Raw genomic sequence first — 22,033 nt, forward strand, 5'->3', positions numbered from 1 at the left:
GAAATTTGAATTTTGCCAAGACTCTTTAGGACCCTTTGCTCTTTTTATGTTTGCCTTGTTTATGGTGGAGGGTGGGGTAACATAATTGACTTCAGTTTATGGCATTAAAATTTTCTCGTATCTTTCCCTTTGGAGAAGAGTTTATAGTTAGTCTGTGTCTTAGACTCACAGATGTGTAAAAATGTAGTAACACTTTCGGTTCACTTCACAGAGCATGTACACTAATAGGCACACCCTCACTCTGACAGATACCTGTAACAGATTCCCACTCTGGCTGCTGATTCCCACTAGACGCGGGTATAATAGACCAGTACACCCATAATATGTATGAGTAACAACAGAACAGAAAGAAGGCAAAAGATCTTCTCTCATCAGGTGATTTCATGCATAGTGTGGAAAATTCTTGTGTAACTTTACTGCATGGAGAAAGGGAAGTTCACTGGTTTTCTGTTGTGGCTAATTGTAGTATCTCTGTTAGAAGCCTGGCACTAGGCAGGGCTAGACAAAATGCACTCATGTTTCACTCCTCCTTTATTTTTATATATAACATGTGGCTTCATAGGAGAAAACAAAGCAGGAACCATCAATGAAAATGAAATTTTTTTTATACTTCATCCATGATGTAATTACTTATTGAAGAAAAAATATTAAAAATTAAAAATAAAACTACCCTAACATGCCTTTTCTGATGTGTGAGCAGTGATGTCATGAGAGTATAGGGTTTTCTAAGTAATTTATCTTGTAGCAATTGTCATCATTCCCATGCTACATTTTTCTCTATAAGATTAGGAAGCAATGGCATTCTTTATGCTTAATGGCACAAACAATTATAGCACTGACTTGGCACTGTTTTGCTGCTTTGGCTGGCTCTGATGCTGCTGGCTTTTAAATTGGCTGCAAAACAGCCTGTGGGACCGATGTGTAATCGGTTGTCTGTTGGCGCGTGGTTCTGGATAACGTTTTTCCTTTGACTCATCTCTGATTGCAGGGAATTTGCTATTGGCTGTAGCATATCTGAGAATATGTCTGTATGCAAGTTTCTTACGAGCTATATGCAAAGTCCCTTTTATGGTAAAAACAAATTCTTTCACATATAACATAAAACTATGCACCATCCCTATTTATCGTTTCATTGCTCCTTGGGCTTTCTTTCTGAATTTAATATTATAAACTCTTCCTAAAATGTTCCAAGTCCAAAACCTGTGTGACTGAGTTTTGCCAAATAGTGCTTGTACTATGTTTAGATATTATGCTGCAGAAATTAAGGTTGAACCAAACTGAACATCCTTGTAGTACTCTTTTTGTGGCTGAAATGACATCAGCCTCTGTGTTTCCTGAGGAACCTAGTAAGAGTTGAAGCAAGGAAATAGGAGGAGACAGGCCAGATCATTAATATTGTAGTGCCTTTCTTTGTAGTGTATTTATAGTTCCCTTTAGGCAGAGACCTTTGGGGGACGGACAGTCAGTCAGTTCTGGTGATCACATGTTGACTTGACAATGGAGATAGTTGCTGATGAAGTTATAGAGCAGCTCAGTGTGCCTTTTTGACTGTCTTAGAATGTAAGAGCTGCTCCTGATGCAGTGATGGCTTTGTAAACTTCTGCTAGACCAACATCCATAACCTTGAACTATCTTGTGTGCGATTACGAGCCACATCATGTTCATTCTTACTTGTCAGACCATGCAAAGCGTAGTGTAAATATTAGTAAGTGTAGTACCACTTAAAGCATAGTGAAAATACTACTTATTTCTGTGCAGGGCTTACCTCCAAGATACAGGGCTGCAGTCTGGGGATGTGCACCCTCAAGGTCAGCATTGATGTTATGTATTTTCTGAGGGAAAACTCCAGAATTTTACCCAGACTTGGAAAAAAATCAAAGGCCAGATGCTAGTAGAGACATAACATTAGTCTGTGTACAGTCAGTAGTTGTATTATCTTTTTGGTTGTAATTTTGTTACTGTGCACTTTGACTTCTCTGCTTTGATACCTTCTGTCCGTGAACATTGGTAAAACTGTCTGGCTGACATCAGCTGAGAAGCATAGCCTGTGCACACCTATTGATGTACAAGGGAAAAAAACCCCTCTTGTTTCTGTGAGGGTCAACTTCACAGAATTTTTAAAACCTTTTAAGAGCTGTTAATATGGTGGAAAAGATGGCTTTTTAGTTCTAGTCACTACCTTATCAGCTTCTCCAAATATATGCCTGTTTTTCCCTTCCTGAATTTTTGTTTGACTTTGATAATGGTGTTCTGCATTGAAGCTGAGCTTACCAAGGAGACTGGTCCAGGGGCTTGTGTTCTTCTTCTGTTGGTTGTTGTCTGTCTTCCACTGTATTTAAAAATAATTTTCACCAGTTTTAGGTGTGGATTTCTGACAGTTTAATTTCCAACATATTGTGTAATTTCTTTGAAACTTGTACAGCTTTTTTTACTGAATGCTTACTTTGGATACAATTAAAACCTAACAAACTAAACCCTTTCAAACTTGAAGGATTATATACTATTCATTGTATTTTGAGTTAATAACACTAATGTATTATTTTATGTTATTTGGAAAAGCCTGGTTGGTATTACAGAGTGAAAGTGGTTGAATTAATGATATATTGCAGTGTGTTTAGGCAACCACATAATGGCTGAAGAAGAACTGAGAGATCTGCTGTATCTCAAACTGTTTAGGATCTTTGCACAGAGGTGGCTATATTGAGCCATAATGATTCCAAAGAAGCACTTACTGCAAAATGGAAAGATAGCCTTTTAAGATTATTTCAGTATGGGCCTGGCATTGATGCAGACTGCAGTGTTACTACAGCCTGAAAATGTTAACACCCACCAGCGTGTAAACCATCCTGTATATTAGCCACATGATTGTATCCGTTTTCTCCCAGGTGCAGGAGGAGCAAAGTAAACTTTCATTACAGAAGTGATCCAACTAACTGAAGCTGGTGGAGGAAGGAACTACTGTGAAGTAATACTTTGGCTTTGGTCTGCTTTACAGTAGTACCTCCTGGAATGACCGACTGTCAGGTTGTGCAGGAGCTAGAGCTGCTAATGGACACATGATAAGTACTTCATTATAACTGAGTGGCAATGACAAAAGAATCAGTGTTTCTAAGGCACACTTATTATTTTAACTCTCAAAGTGCCTTCCAGCATATGTACTGTTTCTGGTGCTGTCACGCTTCCCATTAAAGCATTGCCTGTTGAATGATCTGAACAGAAATCATTCTGCCACCTTGGTGCCAGAGGAGACCCTGTTCGACATGGCTGTCTTCACCTCTCTCTGATGTGGTGGGACAATACTTAATCTCAATCAGGGATGTTTAAGATTTGAATAAGAGCAGGAAATTCTTAAAAAGGAAATACAGGAACTCTTATTTTTGCTTTTGAGACTAGAGATCAGATTTCAGGTTTCTCTTCTAAAATTAACATGTCTGAAAACATGTTGTAGTAGTTACTTTCATGTTAGTAAATGATGGTATTTTCAGAAGACCACAAAATACTGAGTATACTGGAGGGGGGAAGCCCTAGCTCACATAAGATTTATTCCCAGTTAGAGTGCCTCTTCCGGCTCAGCTGCCTCTAGCTTTGTCCCTGGGCCAGGCTGCAAGCTGCACCTTTAGCAGGAGAGCTGTGCATCTCATCTTTGGTGCAAACACCTCCCATAAGCTGCTGGTAGCTGATGAAATAGCTGGAGTAAAAGCTGCATTATTGCTGTGCTTAGGAAACCCTTGTTCCATTAGTGACTCCCATATTGCTCTTACTGTAGAATTGAGCCTGTATTTCTGGTTGTCCTTTCATCTGCATTGTTTTCATCTTCTGTTGTTGAAATGGTCTATAGTTGAAACTGTATTTCTGTCTGGAATGCTGTTTAATTAGAATGAATGATCTTGTGTGTATGTAAGATTATTTTTCTTTAATAAATCTTTTCTCCATGTGTATATTCTATGACAAAACTAATTAGGAATGACAAACATGTAATTCAATAGCTTCAAGAGAAACATTTTGTAGTACCTCTTGTACTGCTTTTCGTACCCAGATTGTGGACACTGTGGATTCTTTGTTTGCTCTGTCACCTTGAAGTTGAGCTTACCAAATTTAGCTCAGCATTCTTATGTTTTTGTAATTTGTGCTATTGGCCATCCTAGGGTTCTTATTTCAATTACAATTTTATCACACCGATTCTTTTTTTATTAAGTTACCCTCCTTATAAAAGTTCATTTTAATTAACTCTAGTAATAAAGAAGTTATGAAAACTGTAACTGAGAAATGGTAATGTAAATTTTCACCAAAAGGAGCATTTAAAAGAAGAATGGAAAGTTTATTTCTCTGGCTATTTAATTAAAAGTTAAGAATCAGATATGCAAGCTGAGGAAAAAAAATAACATGCTTAATAGTGTTGAAATGAAACTGTTCATCCTTCCCCCCACAAGTTAGGTAACTTTCCCCATCAGGTTTCTCATTCTTGTCTGTCTGAAGTGATGCATCACACCTGCTTCTGAAATCCAGGGTCAGCTGTTTCTACTTTTTTTCCTTTTAAGAAACAAATTTTGCTGTCGTTGGAGTCAGTTACAAAACTTTTAGGGACTTTCTGTTATAGGTTCAGGCTTTTGGTAGTCTTAAACCAGTGACACCATCATATTCCAGGGCCCTTTGTTATTTCTGCAAGCTTTATCACTCATGCCTTGCTGTGATGTACTTTGACCCAGACACTCCTTTGCCTCTTCTGTAGACACTAAAGTGCTGTTCTTGTTTAATTTTTTTCAACATCTATGTTCTTCTCCATGTCCTCACCACTCACATTGGAAGACAGTTCAGCTTTTTATATAATACTACTGATTTTCTTCTCTGTTCCTACATATAGTTAATGATGAGAATGACATTGGAGTTGTTCCTGCTGACCCATTTTTTCTAGCAGAATGATCCTGTGTAGTGGTGGATGAGCGGGAAGAGCCCAGTGCTGTAAAAGTGCTCTCTTTTGACCTAATGCTAGTTTCAGAGCAGAGCTCCTGTGTCCTTCTGCCAGGACTGTTATTTTTTCCTCCCCTTGAGTTTCTTCAAACCTTTCTTGTCTCTGCCAAGAGCACCTTTCTACATTCATCTCAAAGTACAGTTCATATGATGTGACCAAGATACCTTTCGTGTTTGTTTCTAAGTTGGGTCTACCTTAAGATTTCATGCAGGTAGTAAATCAATTCAGCCACTCCAGTAAAAGTCTCTAGGGAGAAGACAAGGGAAGGAATCAACATGGTTTATAAACTTTCAAAATAGGTAGTAAGAACTTTTTCCCTTTACTTGGTGATTTACTTCTATTCGTTGTTAGTAAGTTAATATAGAGAAACATTGGTTTTGGTGCCAAAAATCATCAGGAACATAACCCAGAGCAATTTTTAAGGGCACAGCTTTTAAACAAGCTTCTGGAAGAAGCATTATTTGACAGCACACAAGTGAAATAACCCAGTTTGTTATTTTAATCTCATATCTCCACTTCTGGTGTTCTGTCTTGTGGATGATTTGCATTCATCTGAGGCTTTGGCTGATGGGTTACCATAAATGGCTCAAAACCAGATTGGGCCCACTTATATGCAGCAATTTTTGTACATAATTAGAATAAAGCTAGGCAACTTTCTGAAATATACCTTTTCAGCTGATTAAACTTGGAGTCATTGTTCTTGATACAAAGCAGTTGGCTTTTTAGAAGTCCATGATTCTTTCTCCCTGCCCCCCACCCCCCCAGGAAAGATAGGAGGCACTGTTCTTAGAAATAAAATATTCTTACTCAAGAAATGCCTATTTAGAATTCAAGGAAACTCTAATATGTGAAAATGTGAAATTAAGTATTTTTTGTATGTATGTTTTAAAAATATGCAGTCCCAAAATATGCTTTGAAGAGTAGTGATATTCTCTGTAAAACAAAAAAAAGATTGGGTTTTGCTCCGTGCTTATTTTAATTATGGAGAGACTTCACAGGCAGTTGTACAACTGATTTTTCATTGGAAATTGTATATTGTAGTTGTCCAATTTATCCTGTGAATGAAGAAAGCTTAGTAGCAACTTTGGAAATTGTCTCAGAAGCTCAAATGAAGTTTGGGAAAAAGGGGAAATTGTTAGAAGACGAAATAATTGACATTTAAAATATAAACTCAGAAAAGTTTATTTTCAAATTTGTGGGGGTATGCTGCTTATAAAACAGCAATAGGTTGTTTCCTGGCCTTTGCAAGATAGCATTTGTTTTGCCTTTTTTCTGATTGTGTGCAAATATGTAGAACATTGGAGAATATGTGAGGTGACTTTAAAGACTTGTCTACAGTTAAGAGGCATGTTGAATTTTAATTGTAACTTGTACCAGAGAAAGAAGAACAAATATTTGTAACCGTACCTAACCCTGACATCCCAAAGATGTATCCATCTTGATATCAAACATGTCTAGAAATACACATTTGTTTCTTCCAAACTTTTTACTTGTTTTGCAAGAGTAGTGTAGCTACACACGACAGTGTGTGTGCCTTTGGTATTTTCTGGACAATGAGATGCTAAAATTCTGAATTAAAGAAAACAAGAAATGAAGCTGAATGTTTTCTGCATTAGTTTGAAATACAACCATGAGTACAACCATTTTTTGTGTGCTACAGTTTACAGCCAAGCTTAATGAAGTCTGGTCTGACATTGACCTTCCTTGGTATTTCCCCATGTAAGTCTTCCAGTTTTTATCTGTGTAAGTGGAATCAGACTGGTTTTACTGTATCTCAGTGTCTTGAATTTCTGATTTTTTTCCCATTGTACGAAATATGAATTCTTCCACTGAATTCAGAGAGCAAGAATGGGCACTAAAATGTTGTTCTGGACTAAATCTACCTTCCATTATGTAAAAGGAAAGATGGTAATATTTTTATTGAATCAGGAAAGAGTCTGTCTGTGCTGGTATGTGACATTTCCCAATAGTCCAGCCTCTTGAGGGTCTACACAGTCTTCCCAATCAATGTCTGTGTGGCAGCCTTCTGTTTCTGTCAAGATTTCTAGAATAATTCAGATACAGGAAAGTAAGGAAACAAAGGCAAGACCTTTGGTGCCAGCAAAGAATATCTGAGTGGAAAAATCATCAAGTAATAGTTAATTCTGGAGTGCTGCTTTAACTTACCCACTAATATACCTATTTTGAACTGCATTCGTGCTGCTCTTGACATTGTCTTTATTTCTTGATTAGAGACTAAGATAATATATTCCAGACATATGCAGAGTAAGGAAGCAAATACCTTTTTGGACTGGTTTACCCTTGTCAAATGAAAGGAATATGCAGCAAACTAACTCAACAATGTAGTACCTATCTGTAGCTCACAGCACAACCACAGGAAGGATTGGTAAAGGCTTTTTTTACTGAGCCTTTCCCAGGCAAAGCATCACTAGTGTATTACAGCCCCTACCTCACACATAGAGAACACAGTTGTTTTCTCCATCTTGCAAGACCGTCATCAGGGTACTTTATTCCTTACCAGTTTGCCCAAAAATGTGTTGTTTGCCAAAGACCTACAAACGGTTTAAGTGGTATGGTCTAAGAGGCTGCAAATCTCTCTCACCTCATTATTATTGCAGAGTAAGATGTGGATGACAGAGAGCAGACATAGCTATCCTTTGAGTATGTTGTTTGAGAAATCTCCTTTTTTGGGCTAGGATTGGGTCTTCCCCTGACCCAGCAGCATGAGTAAAGTGAAAACTGAAAAATAGAACAGCCAGGACTTTTCTGTGTAAAAGCCTTTCTCCTATCTGCTTGTTTTCCTACTATTCTGGTGAGGCCTCATAACAGAGTTGGTGACAACTGCTTGTGTACCTACCCTCATTTAAGGATACACTGGTTTTGTTCCACTATAAAATCTGAGCAGTGTGTCTTCACAGCCCAGCAGCTCTGCTCCAGGGTTGCTCATGGTGAACACAGGGTAGCAGTCCATGATTGGAGTGCTGAAAAATGAATGTCAGAATAATTCATTTTATGAAAATGCAGATTAATCCAAAGTGAATCAGGTTCATGGAACCAAAATCTAGGTAGCAGATAAACTGGTAGAAATTTCCAGTGGGGTTCCAGTCTCTGTGGGAGGTTGCTGTACATTATAGGAATATACATGCTTTTTTTTTCCCACAAAAGCACATTAAAAAAGGTTGAAAACAGTTTAAAGAAAATAAGAAACATCTGTCTTCCTCCTCAGCTTTTTTTGTGTAGGCTATTAGCCTCTTCCCTTCTTAAACATATTGCCATATTTAAACCAGGACACTGTTTGTGTAGGGTTAATATGGAAAAGCACTGCCCAACTGCAAGCTGTTCTTGCATTTTGATTATTTTTTTGGGAGGTGTGCGGCAGCAGCTTTTGGAGATAGATAATGAAGACAGGAAGATTGCTTTTTAAAGTTTATAACCAAGCTCTTGATCTCCAACTAGGTTACTTATCTCATAAAACTTTCTTCAGATTTCTTCTCCAGCTATATGGTTATTGACCATTTCACCTGGAGTTAAATTTTTCCCTTTAGTTGATGGTCAGCTTGGAACAGGCAGAGGATGTTACTGTGATGTGTCTGAAGGCAAAAGAGAAAAGCGATGAGGCCAATCTACCCTGGGCAGCTCTCCAAAGGAAGCATTACATGCTTCGCTTTCGTGCCCTGATGTGCAAGACCTTGTGATTTGACTATTGGAAATGGTAAAACTCAAAGTATAATATAAAATAGAATAGGGTTTGCATTCTGTAGTGTGGACTATCCATGTTAGTGGTGAAAAGTATATTGTAGTGATGTTATTTGGTGTCTAAATAGCATCTTGCTCTCAAATGTAATTAGCCTATCTCCAGCTGTCCTGTTTACTTAAGCAAATGTTACATTCACTCATAACTTTTGAAAAACAAGCCTGCTTTATGTGTTGTCAAGATTAGTTGTGCATAATGTCACTTGTTGGTTGGGAAACTGAGTCAGGAAGTTATTTATCCAAATGCTTGTAGTTGTTCCTCATCAGACATGGACTAGGTGTCTGGATCCCAGGTCTTGTGTTCTAGCCAGTAGTCCATGGTGTATGTATGTTAACACCTATAGGCAGCTTCTATTCACCAGAATATTTGAGCTTTACTATGCTTCGGTGCCCTCTACTGCTCCGTTAAAATAATGCTGTCTCCTCGCTGTTGCAGAAGCACGGTTAATTTTGTTCTGTTTTCTTCTATGGGCTAATTGGCCCAATAGTTCCCCTGGTGAGCTGTAGCTAGTAATGGTGATTAGAGTAATGGACATACACTATACTGAGAATTAATTTTTTCTCTTCTAAAAGTCTGAGATGAATTCAGACTTAGATCATGGCGTTTTCTTGTTTTATGGCAAGGGCAGACTTTATATGTATGCGTGTATATATGCACAAGCAGTTTTCATTACTATGTGCTTGAGTTTCTGAACATATAACATGTAGGATCTGATATTTGGAAGTACAGAGCCATTTCAGTTTCCATTGAAATAGTTACGAATTTTGATTTGGGAGCTTCTCTGTGTCAGCTAGAATTAAGTTGTAGATTATCATTATTTTCCTGTGGTTTTGTAGGGTTTGGTTTTGGGTTGTTGTTTTTTTTTTTTTCTTTTTTTTTTTTTTTTTTTTTCTGTGTCCTGTTTTCCTCTAAAATGTTTTGCTCTTTACTACGTACATTGGTGCATTCATCCTCTGATTACTTCTGTTCTCTAGAAACAAGCCTGGGGGTCTGTAAATCATTGACCAACACTTTTACTGTACTGGAGGCTTGTTATTACCATATGGTTCAAACTGCACTGGTCCTTGTGGAATGGAGTGTAGGCAGCATTGCATGTTCTCACCCTTGGGAAGTAATTCAGGCAGCTGTGTCATCTCCTTTCAGAGTTTTAGTCTTTGAAAATTTAATCTTATCGAAACTGTTGTCCCATAATGACAGAAATGTTAGTCCTGTGTGCCACCTCTTCTGTATAATTAGATGCAAACCAGACAAGGTATTTAACTTCATTCAGTTTTATAAATGTATAATTCACTATTAGATCCCCTGACATTAGACCACATAGGTTGTCACTTGATTTTTTTCATTATTCACTAATGCAATGGTAACTTGAATTTTCAGCCCATTTCCAGCTTGCAATGCTATGTTTTCTTACCAGTGTTAATGACTGATAATGCATTTGAGAAGTGAGTGGTTGCCCATTCATGGTGCACTGCAGTGTGGGACTTTTTTTGCATGTTTTGGGAATGTGTACAGTGTGTTTTAATATAATCCATAAACAGATTTTTAGATCATTCATAACCCATATTTGTGTTGCAGGCCTCCCTATGGAATGAGATTCCTAGCAGCAGTTTTTATTTCTTCAGTGGTTCTTTCTAGCTCTCAGGAATACCCATAGTATGATGCTACAGTGGACTTGGTTTTCCCTATTCTTAAGATATTAACAGAAGTTGAAAGACAAAGGATTAAAAATAATGTTTGTGACCCTATGTATATCCAATTCATCAAGTTTACTTTCTATCAAGCCAAGCCAAGCTTTGCATGAAAAATATGTGCCTAGTGTCTCATTTGAATTTGTCCAATTTCAGCTTCCAAGGATTGATTCCAGGTATACCCTTCTAAAATTAATAGATATAAATGGGCTTCCAGTAGGTGCTTTTTACTCTTGGGGGAAGTTATTCAGAATGCTATAATCCGATGTTTTCTCTGTTTGTGAAGCTCCATAGGTAAGACATTGTCTCAGCCCTTAGGCCATTTTTATTACTACTTTTCAGCTTTTCAACAAATTTTTAAAAAATTGGCCACTAGAGTTGTGGAGGGTATTTTAAAATCAGTTTCATCATCGGTAAGTGCAGTTGTAATTATTTTCTTAGTCTTACTGGCTACTTAGTGCTCGCCTTACCAGTTTTCATTTATTAATTAGTAATTACACCTACTTCCTAATTCCCTTTGATTCCTTGGCAAGGGTTACTAGAAATGTGCCAGTCATTTATATTCATTTAGCATACATTTTATTGATTTTATAAATCTTGATTTCAAAATTGTTGTACCAAAATGCCTTGCAAATGCTGAAATGTTCTATAACTACAATTAACCCTCCCAGCCACACCTGTTATCAAAGTGAGGCAGGCATTAGGTTTATTTGACAGACTCTTTCTGTTAGTGTGCATAGAAAAGTTTTCCTTGGTTTTCTGCTTATGCTTTTCTGTTTGTGGGAAACGCATGATTTCCCTTATCTGTATGGAACCATTACCTTGGCACAGAAAGCGAATGCAATTTATAATTCAGTTTTTAAGATAGGCTGTCAGCAAATCCTGTCCTGACCACTCTTGAGAGTATCATATACAAAAAATAGTTGTTACTAGATTTGTGATTGATGTAGCAGAACTGATAAAAGTTACATTGTTTAAAAGTGTTTATAAATCACCCTGTCCATACATTCATTTCCTGTAATCTGTCATTATGATTTCAAATGTAATTGTGAGAGACACAAAACTGGCTTCGTAACACTCTGGAATGAGTTTTGCTTCCATTTGGTATACGTTGAAAGGTGGCTCAAAGCAAAAATTATAATCCTGGAATACCATGTACATTACAACAGGATATCTTTGCTTTGTGGTTTTGAATTACTGGAGGGCGTAGTCTGTCTTCTGCATTTTTCCCCTAGCATTGCTGGGATTTATGCAGAGTAACTGGGTCACTTATAGGGATTGCTTGGCACAGAGGATCGAGTGGTGGTTGTTTGGGTTGTTGTTGTTGTTTTTAAATACATATCTTGCTCTCACTTGGGAGATTAATGTTATGATAGACCTGGTGTACAGTCAGTATTGAGCTGGGGTTTTGGCTCTGTCCAACACAGATGGGCTACTAGAGCGCTGTGTGGTATGTTCGTAGATGTAGAGTGCTCTGCTCCATTCCTGAAGATACTTCCCAGTTTCTCAGCTAGGCCTAGAAGTTGGGTGAGGGAGTAGTTATTGTAGCAAGAGTGAAATCCAAAACACTGTCTTCATGCACAGTTTTCCGCATTGCAAGGGATGGAAAAATAGTTTTGGAGAAGCAACTTAAGTTTTATTACCTTTTAGTTATTTTTCAAAATCAGCCAGGAGCATGATGGAGGCAGAGGTTTACTTTCTGTTGCAAAGCGCTCGTACTCTAGCAGCTTGCTCAAAGAGGAGAATCAGTATAGCATGAACATATTCTTCCAAACTCATGGTACCCAACCATGGCTGTCAGTGAGGTCACTAGCCTTCAAACAGTACAAGTTTTCTTCCAATCTTAAGGATTATTCCTTTAAAGAAGAAAGATAAAGCACACAATATTGTCCTCTGAAGGGGCCACACTTCCTTCCAGCAGAAAGCACGAACTGCCTACGCACTCTATTCAATTTTCCTTACTTAGGAGTCTTGTTAAGGCAACCGTCCTTTGCCCAGCTCTATCAAACCATATGAGCCTCCTGTTCTGCAGAGTGGGCAAGGACATTTGAATTAAGTACTGCAAAAACAGGGAAGTAATTTTTGTTCTTTCTGCCTTTTTTATTTGGTACTTCTCTTCTCTGGGTTAATTGTCAGCGCTTTCACTTTGTGTAAAGGGTTTGCAATGACAGACCAAAATCTTTCACTGACATCTGCGTCAGTTAAGTAAAATGCTTCATTATTGCAAACTTGTTTTAAGGAGCAGATTTGAATGAGCTCACAACTGTAAACGCAAAAATTGTGGCATTTAAGAGGCAGATGTAAAGTATCTGTACTGGGAGATTTGATTTTAATCAAGAAGTACTGAACAGCTTTGGTTTTGCATTAGGGTTTTGGGGTATAATAAAAAATGTTAGCTGTGCAATTTAAAAGTATCCCTTATGTCCAACTCAGGCTGCGGTTATTTTTCTCCATCTGAAAAATTGGGAAGAACTAACATATTTGAATTCTGTTGCTCAGTAGAGCAGTAAGAGTAAATTCTATTGCTGTTTTTATAAGAGGTCAAAGCAGATGATCAGGCTAGATGCCCATCCTCATTTTCAAATCAGCAAATCAATGCTTAATTCCTGTTTCCCAGGAGAGAATTTATTAGCTGCTTCAGGTGCTATGTTCATGCATTGTACCAAACTGTGGTTGGTGTGGTTGTACATCTCAATGCTCTTTTATTTGTCAATCCCTTTATTAGACTTTCATAGTTAAAAATTTAGAAGAGATTTCTTTTAACAACATGGTCAGTTGTACTATTAATTTAGGAACGTTCTCTTACTTGAGGAAACTGTTCGTAGTGTCTAAACAGTTATCTACCAACAAAGCTGTATTTTCCTTTAATGGACCTTTGGCTTAGATTTGTATTCATTTTGCGTTTGTGCAGAAACACCTGAGATTTGCTTAGAATTTACAAATCAGAAGTGCAAACACAAACACACAGCCTTTTTTATCATATCTGTCACCTTTCAAAAACTGTCGAAGAATCATATTTTTAGAAGCTGTACTTGTGTAGACACAAGTAATGCAATAGCTGTGTCAGTCTTTGAGATTATGAACACGCTTACGATGAGAATATTCTTGGCGTAAGTTAGGAGTATTATATAATAAGGAAACAATGTCTTTTTATACTTTTCTTACAAAACATTCCCTAGTGAGAACTAGACTAAAAAAACCCCATAGGATTGCCTATGAATAGATCTTCGTGCAGCATGATAACTTTAGCCAAATTACACAAAGTAGATTTAGAATCCTTGTCATGTTTTCATAGTTATATTTTTAAAACCCTTTACTGGCATCTAATATGAAATCTGATTGTACAACTGTAAGTCCCAGCCCAGCAATGTACAGATGTACAAAACTGTCCCTCTAGCAGTAAGGATGTCTAAAAGGCAGGAGTCTCGGTGATCAAAAGCAATAAACCACTTGAATGAAATAAATAAAAGCAGTGGGACTAATCCTGCTTTGCCTGGTGCCCCAGAACATACAAAGAGCAGCGTGGAAGGCTGAGGAAAATGTCTTTGGCTCAGTAGTGGTATAGGTCTATGACTTTACAACACAAATATAAAGCCTAGCATATGGTCAGGAGATCCTCCGCTGCAGTGCAACCTCCAGACCTGCTGTAATAAGACGTGTCAAAGAGGAAGGGGATTGGCCCCTGCAGTTCAAATGTAGAAAATATACAAGTGGTAGGTAGTTACCCCCTTCACTCCTTTTTCTTCCCCTGTGACTCATGTAGCTTTCAAGTGCAACACAGAATACAGCCCAACGCATTCTATGTGGCCATGTGCCAATGCTGAAAACTGAAGTGGAGCAAAAGGAAGATGAATTCAGATATAGCAGCTGTCTTCTGTGTTAATGATGTTTCCTAGTGTTTTATGAGTGGTTTCTACAGAAAGTTGTTAATCCATGGTGACCAAGAGTATGAGAAAATACATGCATACGATAGGTGGTATTTGTGGTGTGAATAAAAATTTGGGAGTGTAGGTTAGTGATCCATGATAGGTAATATTTGTAGTGTGAATAAGGATTTGGGAGCGTAGGTTAACCTTCCAAACTGGGCGGGAACAGTTCATCAGCAAGCTTAAAAGCCCCAAAGGATAAGTAGTTTCTGTGTGTGCAATGTATGTTTCCAGAGAAACCACCTGGGAGTAGGTGTATGTATAGCTAGGCTCCAGAAGGCAATGGAATTGTCTTGAGTTATCCAAGCTACTTTTACATTAAACAAGAAACAAAGCGGGTTTGAGATAAAAGGCTAGAGCAAAACAGTAGTTAGATGATTTGAAGGATGCTGCCTAAAGTAGGAAATATGTTGTCAAATAGTGTTGTGGAAGAGAGTTCCCTCTGGCAGGCGTAAACCAGGACACACATCTGGGAAAGAACAGATAGCTGAGAGAGACACCTTTTCTCCAAGCAAAATATGAGGCATTGCAAGGCATTGCATGACATTGATTGAAACAGTGATCGACCTTTTCTTCCTTACTTTTGTTTTTAGAATCCTGATTGCTTCTTCAGCATAGCTAAATCATAGACCTTCTCCCCTCCCTTAATGTCTGCTATAGATCAAACAGAAAATGGCTCTGGAAGAAACCCTGGTCTGTTCCTTTGCTCCAAGCCAGGATCAACTCCAAGTAAACTTTTCCTGATAGACATTTGCCTGGCTTGTTCTTAAATGTATTTGGTGATCAGGATTGCACAACCTTCCAAAAACCAGCATTTGCTTATCATTGTAGTTAATTTCCTTTATTTTTCCTTTATTCTTATCTAGCTGCTGCTGTGGCTTTGAGCACACAAAAGGGAAAGGAGAATGAGATCACAAGCCAAATTTATACTTTTACCATTAGCTATTTTTCATCTCTACAAAGACTGAGGAACTTGTTCTTTATTTTTGTACCAGTGAGATGCTACACAGACCATTTTTAGAGTTGAATGATATGCATAGAAAACCCATGGAAGTTAGATGCAGTGCATCAGTGAGGGAAAAAAATTGGGTGCTGATCTCCCTTTGTGCTCAGCAACATGAATGTGGTAAACTGATTATATTGTGTTCTTGAATCGACTGATAAATGGTGAGCAAGGCGCTTTTCTTTTTTTTTTTTTTTAGGGGAAAACAAGCCTCCCTTTATTGTGAGGATATATTTTTGGAAGAGAAATAAGTAATGCCTTACAATGTGGAACATTCAAAAGTGTTTGGAATCTGACAGTGGGTGAACTACTATAAAATCTGTTAGCTGTGTATGATGGGCTGCATATCTCATTGGTCCCCTAGCTCTCTGGAAAGCTTCACTTAAATAATTTAGCTTTATGTATTTCAGAGGAAAAAAGTGTGCAAAGAAGAAGTTGTTTCAGGCTTTCAAAATAAATTTGTATAAGAATATGTGAAAAGTCATAAAAGATACGTATTCTTTTCATGTCAAAAAAGAGCTTCTCTTTACTAAAGATGTTGAAATAATACCATTTGGTTAAAATGTAGGTGTGGGGAATTGTTTGAAGTTTCTTATTGTTCTCAAGACTCTCATTTAGTATTAGTGCAAATATTTTCATAATCAACCTGGAGAGTGAGATGAGATGATGATAAAAGGGAGACTTTTGACAACTAAAATGTGACTAAAAACTCTTTGCAACAAGGGTAAAAACCATCATAATTTGTCTAACAAATGCAACTTTTTTCTGAGGGTTCGGAGGAAGCCATGACATCTGAGGCACAACTTGGCTTCAATAGATAAAAAAGAGCCGATGTCTTTTTTTTTTTGTGGTCAAAAAAAAGATGGTGTTCTTAAGTGTATCTTTTTTGTGGGTATTTGAAGAAGAATAATTTCTACCAAATACCTACTTTATAGCTGTAACACTGATAAATGGAGGCTGGTAGAAGAAATAAATTTGAGAAAAGTATGTAGTTTTCCCCCCTCTTCTTTGATCTTTATCTGCCCATATGTGTAAGAAATCACATGCACGTCTCTGGTTTGGCTGTATCTGACATGGAATTCAGGTGGTTCTTGTAGGTCCTATACAAAGTCCAATAAAGCCAGTGAGATACTTTCCATTGATTTCAGTGTCTTTTAGATCAAATTTAGTCACTAATTGCCTGACAGTAATATTTTGGTTATATTTAATTTACAGAGTATAAGGCAGAATTAAAAGAAAACATAATAAAGTAGCTTTGCTGGTTAATTTATTTACAAAAAAATCTTCCTTAAGTCAAAATGCTAATGTCCTTTTTAATGAAAAAATCAAAAACCCTCCTCCCTTCTCTAAACCCTTCAAATACAAGCAACCAGGGAATTATATAAATAGATATTCTTACCTTTACTACAAAAAATTCATGCGGAAGTCCTATCTTGGAATAAGCTATTCATTAGTTGGCTTGGCAGAAGGAACACAATCCAAATGAATGAGCTGCCAAGAGTATTTTTAGTGGTTTTATATGTTGCCCATTCAAATCTTGGAAAATTTCTTTAGAAAATTGGACAAACTGACCACTCATTTTACAGGCTTTCACAAGATCTAAAAGTGAAAAACAATGATTGTATTTAGCATCTGTTAATGGAGGTTTCAGGCTACAGAACTTGAGAAAGTACTGCTGGGAAGCTAATACAATAACTATAAAATATTGGACTGATAATAGGAAACACTGGCACTGAACAGATATGGAAAGAGTCATTCCACATCCAGGCCTGTTGCCTTGTGCTGAATGCTAAAGATACTGTAGCTAAAGATACGCAGTAGTAGAGATCTGGAATGAAGTCAGTCAAACTCAAGATAGATGAAATTGTCTTTTTCTCCTATGAGTACTCTTGGTTGGATAATTCTATCTTTGGAGAATTAAAACTCAGGAACTTGGACGTAGAACAGAAAGCAAGTTGTGCTAACATTTTTCCAAATGGGGAAATGCATGCTATTACCCCATGTATGTAATTAAGCCCTCCTCTTCCTTTATTTGAAGTCAGTGGCTTTTTTTTTTTCTTTTTTTTCTTTTGCTTCTTTGGGAATTGGATCTAGACTTGTGCTGCCATTGTAACTGTTCCCTTGACAGTTTTTTTTTCTCCCTGGGCTGGAAGCTAGAAAATCGATAAAAGGGAAACTATTCACCAGATATCAAATGTATTTCAGTGAATTATATTTTATTTGACTCAAAGTGGAAAGGAATGACAAGAGAATATTACATTTTTAATCCCACATAAAAACCTTTCTGGGAAACTATTCTCTGCACACGGAGCTGAAAATTTTTTTCTCAGCAATGCAGGTTTTTTTAACATGTACAAAGGTGATACCCAAAGTCGGCCCTCAAAAGATGTTTTGGTTTGCAACATCTGCATATTGGGATCCTCTGAAAGATGAGATATATGGAGGATATTTTAATATTTTTTCAGTTATCTGAATAAAACTTCTAGAAGAACTTAAAGTTGTATTTTCCTCTATGTGAAAGAACACAGCTGGAGGAAGCTTAAGATGACAGAATTGGTACAAGCTTTTGGCTGTAAATAACCATGATCAAACAAAAGTTGTATTTATGACAGAACAGCAGCAGAAGCAGCTTAAGGATACATTTTACCAGTGCAGGTGCCCACCACAGAAGGCTCACAACATCTCAGAGTAAGGCTAGCCTTGCGTAAAATGAGTTGTTCACAATGGTGAATGAAACTGTTCTCCAAGAGCAGGAAATCAGCTGGAGCCAGAGAAGCTGAGCAAACTTATATATTAAATTTGTCACAAAGTTAAGCATGAGTAATAAAAAGAAACACTACAATTATATTTTGATTTTGGATCAGTTATGCCATTGCTTAATACCACTCAGAGATCAGCTCGTTGTCAAAAGGGGCAAGAATTGTTTTCTCTGAGAAGAAAACTCATCTTGTTAAATTTGATTTATACCACAGTAAAAAGGCACCATGATCAGCCTGACAAGTTTTAGATTTACTTTGGGCAGAATCAGCTTCAGTCAGACTGCCTCTTAGTTATGGGCTTAATAAGTCTTCTCCTTCAATACGTTAATTTCAAATGGCTATACACAAAGTGGTATATACTTTAAAAATCGGGGGTTAGAAATAAATCAATAATGCATTTAAAGTTCCAAATTGATAAACTTAATTGTTCTTTACTTAGAGAAAGGAAAATTAGGATTCTTATAATTGTTGTCAGCTAACAATGTGGCTTTAATATTTTTCCATTTGACATTTGTTCTGTTGCCAGGTGTATCTGCTTATGTTCTGTGATCTGCTTTGCATTACTTTTATAGAAACATTACCCTTAAAAGTGCTACATGTAGTATTAAATAGCAGGGTGAGTCGGGAGATATGGGCCGAATCTCTAGCTCACAAATGAGAAGTTTGGATGCCTCATCTGACTGATAAGGTATAAATACCTATAACCAAATCATCAGTCTGGCACTACTGATAATCTTGGCATGCAATTGACGCAGGCAGGAGTGCAATATCCCAATATCCAGGGTTCTGAATATTGCAAATCATGGATAAACAGAACACACAGGAAAGACTTTTCTATACAGGCTGCTCTTGCTACAGTTTATTCTTCTGTCAGTATTTCCCCTATAAACTCCTTTTATTCACAGGTTTGGAAGTCAGCCATAAAATTTTGCTTCTAGCAGGAACTTGGCAGACAGTGTCTCAAGTCAGGAAAATTATTTTAAACAAATTTTTTAAATATATGGTATGCATTGGGGCTCTTTTAGAAGTTAGAGGTGCAGTCATTTCTTTCTGAGAAAAAAGATTGGTTTCAGTGGATGATTTCATTGCGAGTCCTCTAAACAAATTTTTTAAAAAGGAAAAAAAGGCGGTTGTAACTAATTAAAGAGAAAATGTGAGTTTTCTTTCAAAAGCATGTGTATAGAGATACTGTATGTAAATGTCAAGCACTTGTGTGTTTTGAAGTGATTGCTTTTAGGGTATTGATTTAAATAAAATACATAATTTGTCATTGTGATGGGATAAAGTTTGTTTATGATGGTGTAAACTGTAAGGTAAATAGTATGTAACATAAGTAATTCTTAAATGCCCGTATTCCCTCTTTATTTACTTTTCTATAACCTGTCTGTAAGTCTTGTGCATGAGAGTCTTGGCAAGTCAACCCTTTAACAGGGTAATACAGTAATTGATAAGGTTGCGGGAAGAAGTAGATACCATTATGTGAATCTGTTGTACGTCTGGGATCCAGTCATACTCGGATTGCATGTGCAAGTCACGTAAGCAGAACAGCCTTTCTTATACTTCAGGGTTTGCAGCGTTAATTTGGGCAAATACCACCAGGAGCACCGCAAACCAGCAGGAGTGAAATTTGATGGTGATGGTGGTAACAGCTCCTGGCTTTGTGTTAGGGTCTGTTCTTCTCCATGTTCTCACAGCTTACCTGTGGGCTGGAAAACAAGAAGTTCCACCCTGTGTTCTCCCCTGTTGCTTTTCTCCTACTTGTAACCTGTAAGTTTAGTACTTTGTTTAATTTTAATCTAGAGCTTCAGTAATTCATAGCACTCCTGCCATAGTTCCCCTTACCCTGGAATGGTTTCCTCAACTACTGTCAAGTTGGTCTCCATTAAATGAACAGATCAGGAAGGAAATGAGGAGGTCCTAAGCTGGCACAGGTATTCACCAAGAGGAGATGAACCTGGGATAGGTACCTGACCATTAAGAGAAATATTTAGGAGTGTTTTGTTTTGTACTGTTTTTTTTTTTACATGGAAAGCATGATTTAAAAGCATTCAAAATATGTAATCACTGAGGTATGATTGCAATTTTATATGGAATCGGAATATAGAAAAAAATGCTGAAAAATAAGCCCCGACAGGGAAGATTTTGCAAATTTGATCTTTGGAAGCTAATGGAAATCCTCTGCTTTGTCACAGGCATAACGCTCATCTTTTTATCAGTGTTACTCTTTCCACTGTATGTGCTGAAGTGATGCAGTTTTTAACTTTGGAGACCAGTTTTTAAAATTGCGTGGAAAAGTATTTAAAAGCACCTTTATTTGGGTGTTTGTAAATATATTTAATAAGGTAATTAAAAAAGAATAATGCCAGATATATTTCCCAGAAATTGGAGTCTCTCTTTCTATTATGCACCTGAGGAATTCTGCACATTAGACTCTGGCTGACCCATCACACTGTTTATGCTGGATGAGGAACATGTGGCGTGCAGTGTGAAGGTGGAAAAATCCAGTGTATCCAGGTGCAAATTTTGAATCAGCATTCTAGTAAAGCTTGCATGAATTCTTACTACATGGAACTTACTATGTGGACTCCAGGAAATATATGGAATGTTGTTAATGCAGATTTAAAGTAGGCCCATACCAAGATGTCCTGAAGATCATGTTTTCCCTTTCATACTTTGTACGAACTGTAGACATGCATAGTAGAAAGGACAGTGTTTATGGTTGCAAAATAGGAGGTGGAAGAGCTCTATAAGGGGCACTAAAATCCAACTTTGGATACAGAGATGTAATTCTCAGCTGTGCTACTCACATAATGCACCTTCTCCTCCTCCTTCCTGAGGTCAGGTTCTTCTCCACGAAATCGACATAACAATACATAGCCTTAAAAGCTGTATTCAAAAAGTATTTAAGACTGTGTATTGTATTTGTCATGTGAAAATGAGAATGTTTTCATTACATCTGTGGTGACTTCTTTGCACAACAAAATGCAAGGACTGTTTATTTAATAATACCATAGTGTGGAGAATGTTGTGTAATTAATTATAATTTTAAAAATATTTTTATTCTTATTAGGACAATTTTAAGTTCTTTATTGGGAATGTTAATATAATTGATGATATTTTCAAAAGGAATATCACGTTTCTTATAAACTATAAAGCATCCCATTCCTTCTTTTTTGCTTTTTTTAAAAAAAATCTGTCTTTATGTCTCTTCCCAGCCCTGGCAAGTGTTTGCCTCAGGCTGGCTACTGAGAAAGTGGGCAGAGTCCTAAAATTTATATTGCTTTCTTGGTTATATTCCCTTTCAGAACCTCTGTGCGTTTCCCAAGGTCTGTGGCTTTTGGGTTGTTTGCCAGCTACACGTGCAAATCTTTGTTATAATTTTCCAGACCACTTAGAAATGGAGGGAATTGGAGTGATGCTAAACATTTCTCTGTATAGTTTCCATTTTGGATGGGGCAGATTCAGAGGAATGGATATGTTTTGAGAGTTCAAATTTATATATTTCCAGCTATGTATTCACATGTGCTTTTAAATCTTGGAAGACAACGAAATACTGGAAGCTTGGGGAGCATTTTTTCATATTCTTGATCCTGATCAGCTGTCCTGGATGACTGGACCTAAAAGCATTAGAGCAGCATGGACTTCTTGTCTGGCTGTTTTGTGTCACCAAAGCTGGTTATTAGCCTTCCTCCCTGTTCTCAGGACCTAAGATCTTCTCCATGCTCTAATAGGGGTGAAATGTGAAATAATATTTACCATTGTAGATAAGGCAGATAAAGGGCTCATGCCTCTAGTTGGGCAAGCGTAAACGAAAACCTGGGCAAATAAGTTTGGATTTTTAGGCGTGTTGCCAGTGATGTGTATTTGTGGGACATGCTTATCAGGGTTTGAAAAAAGGATTTTTCTCTTTGCTAGACATTTATCTGTCAAAATA

General features: G+C 37.3%; 1 protein-coding gene across 4 annotated transcripts in view; it reads left to right on the plus strand.

Moving 5' to 3' along the window:
• Positions 1-22,033, plus strand: part of ADAMTSL3 (ADAMTS like 3) — a 195,280-nt gene that overhangs the window by 56,846 nt on the left and 116,401 nt on the right. The window lies entirely within an intron of this gene.

The sequence above is a fragment of the Falco punctatus genome (genome assembly GCF_963210335.1).
Source record: "Falco punctatus genome assembly, chromosome: 7".
NCBI lineage: Eukaryota > Metazoa > Chordata > Aves > Falconiformes > Falconidae > Falco > Falco punctatus.